The sequence below is a fragment of the Zingiber officinale genome, chromosome 4A (assembly GCF_018446385.1).
Source record: "Zingiber officinale cultivar Zhangliang chromosome 4A, Zo_v1.1, whole genome shotgun sequence".
Lineage (NCBI taxonomy): Eukaryota > Viridiplantae > Streptophyta > Magnoliopsida > Zingiberales > Zingiberaceae > Zingiber > Zingiber officinale.
In genome coordinates this window covers 157,862,012-157,869,369 of record NC_055992.1, presented here as the reverse complement: position 1 = coordinate 157,869,369, position 7,358 = coordinate 157,862,012, and positions in this window count along the sequence as shown.

Here is a 7,358-nt window from a genome sequence, read left to right as displayed (position 1 = left end):
GACTATGATAAAATAAAAAATAAAAATGAAAGCTTGAAAAATGAATTAGAGAATTTGAAAATTGTACATACTCAAATATTCAATATATTAGAAAATATAGTGGATTGAATTGTTACCTTAAATACCATAAGAGCCAAATTAGGAAAATTTTACAGAAATATATACCTAAGAAGTTTTTAATTAACTCAGTAGGAAGAAATCTAAATTGGGTTCCAAAATCATATTTGGATTGAATGCTTTTAAATTATAGCTTTCAAAGTAAATTAAATATTAAATATCTTTAAGAGGTTTTTGTCTAAAAAGTGGTTGTTGTTCTAATATCCAAGAAGGCCTAGTGCCTCGCCGCTGCTTGGAAGTCAATTATTGAAATAAGTATTTAATTTACTAACTGTTAAGCATTTAGAAATTATAAAAATGACTTAATTTTTTGTTAAAAATTAATTAAATATTTTGTAATGAATTATTATCTTTTTAAAACAGTTAGAAATTTTTTTACTGGTTTTATTATTTTTACTCTTAGACTTTTAAATGAACCTCATTTTTAATGTGATAAAAACGGAAGTAGGATAGAACAAGTCTAGAGGGTACTTACAAATTTTCTTCTTGCAAAAAGGTTAAAAAATTTTACTTGATTTTTTTTAAATTTTTTTTCCAGCGAATTTTACTTATAAAAATTTTCTTACTTGCAATTTTTTTTACTTGCAAAAATTAGAAATTTTTTTAATTACCCTAACTTACCTTGGGTTTGATCACATCAAAAAGGAGGAGGTTGTTGGTACCCCGTGGTAGTTTTGGTGTGATCAACAAAATCAGGTTAGGTCTTGTTTATGTTTAACCCAGTGTCTAGGAACTTAGGATAACAGAAGTCGAGCGGAAGACGCGGCTAGCGAGAAGGACGGCATGGGAGAGAGTCGACGGGCTCGATGCGCCAGACGGACGAGGTGCTATGGAAGAGTACCCCGGTGGGCGAGAAGGATGTGCACGGTGGTTCGAGTGACGAGAAGCCGGAGCGAAAACCTGCTCGAGGAGAAGCCGGAAAAGGGTTCAGGTGAGCCCTATTCCGAATGGCCACGATCACCTAGGTGATTGGAGCAGTAGAAGAGCGAAAGGAGAATGGAAACACTGTTAGAGGTGCCTTCAAAGGGAATTGGGTGCGTATGCTAACCTTAGCAAATTAAAACCACGGGGTTGTGCGCGTATGCTTATGATTCCTCACACAAATACGACAAGTTATGCCCGTGAGAAAAGAAGTGTATTTTCATCAGCTACACTGACCACCCCAAGGGGCATATGTTCCTTGCACACATTGAGATTAAATCTCGTGATGCCAAGTTTCTTGAGAAGGTTCCCCTAAGGGAGGTGAAATCAATTGAGACTTCACTTTCTACGAGATGGATGAGCCTGGTGGCTCAGCTGAACCCAAGAGCAGGATAGGTCATATTAAGGATTTTGATACTAGTGGGAGTGATCCATCTTAAGGTGTGGTGACTCTCTCTCCTAGTAGGAGTTATCGAGAAAAGGTACCTCATCGACGTTTTTCGATTGAAGATGAGATTCTCATTTTAACTCCCAGAGGACAATGAAGAACTAAGGACATTCAGAGAGGCTCTCGAGGGTTTAGCAAAGGACCAATGGTTAAAGGCCAAGTAGGAAGAAATGAAATCAATGGAAGTCAACAAGGTCTAGGACCTAGTTGACTTACCTAAGGATAGAAAGGTCATTGGGAATAAGTGAGTTCTCAGAATCAAAAGGAAGACTGATGGATCGATCGAGAAGTATAAATCTCGTTTGGTAGTCAAGGGTTACACGCAAACAAAGGGAATTGACTACAAGGAAACCTTCTCCCCAGTAGTCAAGTTTACATCGATTTGTTTACACTAGATGGACGTTAAAACCACTTTCCCTAACGGGAATCTGGAAGAGAAGATTTACATGGAACAATCCCTTCGATTTATTCTAGTAGGTCAGGAAGATAAGGTCTATGGACTTCAGAAGTCAATATATGACCTGAAATAGTTATTCAGGCAGTGATACTTAAGATTTCATGAGGAGGTGTTATCTTACGATTTTACGATAGTCGAAGAGTATCATTGTGTCTATCTAATATGGTTAGACAACTCTATGATTCTATTGGCTGAGAATTACATTAAGTATTTAATAACAATTAAAACATGATTGTCAACCGACTTCGATATGAAAGATATATGGGTGAAGCTGAATTTATCCTCGAAGTACAGATGGATCCAGAGGGATCACTCGAGAAAAATGTTGGCTCTTTCACAAGAGACTTACATTATGAAAATATTTGAGCACTTTTGGGATGAGTGAATATAATCTCATAGATATTCTGATTGCTAAAGGTGAAGCCCTAAGCTTGGAAATGTGTCCTATCACTCAGGAAGAGGTAAGGGAAATGAGTAAAGTGTCTTAATCTTGTGCAATTAGAAGTCTTATGCATGCAATGATGTGTACTCGATCGGACATATGTTATGTAGTAATCTGGTAAGCAAATATTACGCTAATTCTGGGAGGGGTCACTAGAGAGCAGTGAAAAGGATTTTTCGATAACTTAAAGTAACTATAAACTTATCCTTGTGTTATGGAGGAGGCAATTTGCACCTTGTGGGTTACTCGAATACTAATTGGGGAGATAATCTGGACAAACGAAAATAAACATCGGGTTTTAGTTTATTGCTTAATGGTGGGGTCATCTTATGAAGAAGAAGAAGAAACAAACCTGCGATGCTCAATCTATAATAGAGGCTGAGTTTGTGGCTTACTCCATAGTTATTTAAGAAAGTGTTTGGATATTAATAGTAGTAGATGTCTTAGGGATTGTAGCGAATAGTGGGAGGTCAGTAATAATTTATTGTGATAATCAGGCTATAATTGCTTACATTTGAGACTCTAAGTTTCATAGTAGAACCAAACACATAGACATCAATATCATTTTGTTAGAGACATCATCGAAAAAGGTGAAGTGACAATCAAGTATATTTTGACACACGGCATGGTAACTAACTCCTTCACTAAATTCATATCTTGAGATCCCCTTATAGGACATAGAGAGTCATTGGATTTGAGTATCTTATAAAATTTCTTAGTTTGTACTTTATTGACGACATTGATATTTATTAATTAACTCTCTCTCTCTCTCTTGTTGGTGCGGTTAACACTAACGGTCTAACTCAGGTTTTGATGAATGACAAAATAGGTTAAGTTAGTTTCATTGTTATCTAACACTTTGACCGAGTGTGCAGGAGAAGCCCAGACAGGTCGATGGGCTGACCTGATGTCTGACACGAAGCCCAGCTAGGTCGACGAGCTGATTGGATAGCTGGCACGAAGTCCAAACGGGTCGATGGGCTGACCGGACGTTTGGCACGAAGTCCATTTAGGTCGACGGGCTGACCGGATAGCTGGCACAAAGCCCAGACTGGTCGAAGGGCTGATCGGACGTCTGGCAAGTAAGTGAAGGTAAGTCACTGGAGGGGAGTGACTGTAAGGACACGTTCCCGGGAAGGGAACATTAGGCGTCGATCCAACTTAGATATCCGACATTTCGGATATCTAAGTCGAGATTATGACTAGATTCCGGTCTCGAGGAGACGGAATCTAGCTACTACTCTGCTTATTAACTTTAAACTATGCTAACACTTTATTTTGCAGGATAATATTATTTACATTTTGCCTTGGACTAATACATTCTTGCAGGAGAAGGATTTTCTGGAGAAGAGTGGTCCGGCGCCTAGGAGGGATCGGGGCGCCCGGAAGTGAATTTCTATCCGCAACGTCATTTCACCACGTGGAGCGCCCTGGTTGACTCAACTACGTCATATTCAGGGCGCCCTGGAGGTTCCGGGCGCCCCGAACCTCCTATATAATGAGGGTAAAGGCTGAAACTCAATACAACAACGAAAGATCTACTCTTGTGTGCTTCTGCGACGCTGCGAAAAGCTCTCTGACAAAAAGTGCTATTCCTGTTTCTGTTTCTTTTATTTATTGTCGATTTTTTTTCGCTAATTAATTCTTGTACTTAATTTGTAATAATCTTTCGAGTTATTAGTGATTGCCCATCGAAAACACCCTTATGTGCGGGCCTTAGAGTAGGAGTCGTCAAAAGCTCCAAACCAAGTAAAACTACTTATGTCATTCGCTTTGGCTCAATTATTTTTCGTTGCTTACTCTACGAGATTTTTTTTAATCGATATTCACCCCCCCTCCTCTATCGAATTCACGATCTAACATCTCTCTCTCTCTCTCTCTCTCTCTCTCTCTCTCTCTATTTGCTTTGATTATTATATATATGTTTTGTGAAATAGATATGTCAAACAGACAGAGTTGACTCTCTCATAAGAGTGACCATATCCGAGAGTGGAGATATGATAGTTTTTAGCTATAAGAGGTTATGAAAGTAGCCACACTAAAACTTAAGTCACCTTGATATGTGTTCAAGATGAGGTCATATATGACATGACCGACATGGGCATACCCACATCCATATTGTCTGTAAGAAGTCAGTTTATGAGATTTTAGATATCTCCTGTCATTTATATGATTGTCTTTAAGGTATCTCTCTGAGATCTCTGGATAGAGTCTTTATGTGTAGCTGAGTCCCATACCTGTACAATGTTAGAGAAATCTAACATATGTTTTTTGAGAGATGAGGGACCAACACTGTAGCACGTGTTTCATACCACGTGTGATAAAACGACTAGAAATAACGGGAGTTATTTTACTTTAGACTTGATATTCTCGAGCCCTACTATGTGAAACCCTACATCTTTGAGGTGGGATTTCATGTGCCTTATTATTTTTCGGCTGTTTCTTGAGGTCCTAATTCAGTATTTGCTACTTTTGTCTATTTATTGATGACTTAGAAGATAAATTGAGTTCTGAGTGGTAAGTCTAGGAAATCAGCTGGGTTAAGACTGATAGATTCGAGTTTGGATACAGGAAGACTAATTGACATTGCATTATTATCTTATAATCACCGACTGATCTTTTATGATTATCTATATAGGGATAAACATAATAGTGATACAAAGTCGAGCAAAATCTGGGAATTACTTTCACTGAATAAAGTAGTTTGATGGATGTAATTATTCTTGGATTTGGAGTACAACAAGATTTTATATTTTGATATTAATAATGACTACTCAAGCATCCTAGCAGGTGTCTAGAGAAATTTTTTGTCTGCAAATGAACTCGCTAGTTGCACGACGTCTTGTTGATGCGGGTAGCACTAACGGTCTAACCTAGGTTTTGATGAATGACAAATAGGTTAAGTTAGTTTTGTTGTTGTCTGACACTTTGATCGAGTGTGCAGGAGAAGTCCAGACAGGTCGACGGGCTGACCGGATGTCTGGCACGAAGTCCAGCTAAGTCGACGGGCTGACCGGATAGTTGGCGAGAAGTCCAAAAGGGTCGACGGGCTGACCAGACGCTTGGCAAGAAGTCCAGCTAGGTCGACGGGCTGACTAGATAGCTGGCGAGAAGTCCAGACGGGTCGAAGGGCTGACCGGACGTCTGGCAGGTAAGTGAGGTAAGTCACTGGAGGGGAGTGACTGCGAGGACGTGTTCCCGGGAAGGGAACATTAGGCGTCGATCCGGCTTAGATCCATTTCGGATATCTAAGTCGAGATCGTGACTAGATTCCGGTCTCGAAAAGACGGAATCTAAGTCATACTATTTGTGCTAATTCATACTATTATAAAATGTGCTAACAATCTATTTTGCAGGATATATATTGCCTCGGACTAACTTTGTTTTGCAGGAAAAGAGAGTTTTCTGGAACAAGGTGGTCCGGGCGCCCGGAGGGGATCCGGGCGCCCGGAAGGCAAATTATATCCAGTCAAGTCGTCGCCACGTGGAGCATCTCGGTTTGAGCAGCTACGTCACATTCCAGGCGCCCGGAGCAACATATAAAAGAAGCCCCAGGCAGGAGCTTCAGGAATCAATCATCATATCTGAGAACTCCTCTACTGCTGGTCCTGCTGCTCTACGTTCTTGCGACGCCAACAAGCTCCGACAAAGTGCTCATTCGGGTTTTAGTTAATTTCCTTGTCGGTATTATTTTTTTTCACTAGCATTTCCTGTACTGATTTTGTAACTATATTCGAATTGATAGTGATTATCCAACTAAAGTGGTCAAGGACCACGGGCCTTCGAGTAGGAGTCGTCACAGGCTCTAAACGAAGTAAAAACAACTGTGTTCATTTACTTTTCCGCTGCGTATTTTAACTCAACTTTTCGAATCGATATTCACCCCCCTCTATCGAACGATCACAGTCCTACAAGTGGTATCAGAGCAGGTATCGCTCTGATTTGGTGCAATCACCAATCAGACTGGGGGTGAAACCTTTCCTTTGTTTTTTTTCTCTTAAATTTTTTTTCTAATTCTAAACTGGTATATCATTTTTTTTGCAATTAAATCTAAATTGGTGCAACACTAATCTAGATTTGTCTACTATTTTTTCGTCCCGCACTACTAATCCAAGACCAAGTCTTGGGATTTTTTTTGTCTCTTTTCCTTCGTCTGTACGCAGGACTAAAATGTCTCAGACAGAAGGATTCAACACAGTACGCCCTCCACTCTTCAACGGGGACGATTTTCCGTACTGGAAAAAGCGGATGGAGGTTTACCTCAAGACAAACTTCGACCAGTGGATGAGCATTACGAGACCCTACAAAATTCCAGTAGACAACTCCGGGAATTTACTGGATCCTGAAAACTGGACAGCAGACTTAAAGAAAAAGGCATCAACAGAAAATAAAGCGATCAACACTCTACAGTGCGGATTAACAAGAGAAGAGCTAAACAGAGTCGGTCCACACAAAAACGCTAAAGAACTGTGGGACAAATTGATCGAGCTGCACGAGGGAACGAGCGACACCAAAGTAACAAAGCGAGACCTGCTTTTAAATAAAATTTTTAATATAAAAATGCAGGAAGGAGAAACGGCGAATCAGCTCCACGCGAGAATCAAGGACATCCTCAACGGGCTTCATGCGATAGGCCACCAGATGGAAAATAGAGACTTAATAAGGTACGCATTAAACGCCTTTCCACGTAATAGTTTGTGGGCATCAATAGTGGATGCCTACAAAATTTCAAAAAATCTTTCTAAGTTAAAATTAGATGAGCTTTTCTGTGAATTAGAATTACATGAACAAACTAATGCTGGAGCCAAGAAAGGTATAGCTTTATTTGCAGGTTCCACCAAAGAAAAGAAAAGCAAGCCTGAATTTAAAGAAGATTCCGACCAAGACTCCGAAGACGAAGAACACCTGGTGAACTTGGTAAGAAAAATGTTCACCAGGAGAAAGAAGAGCTTCAGTAAAAAGGACCTTCAAAA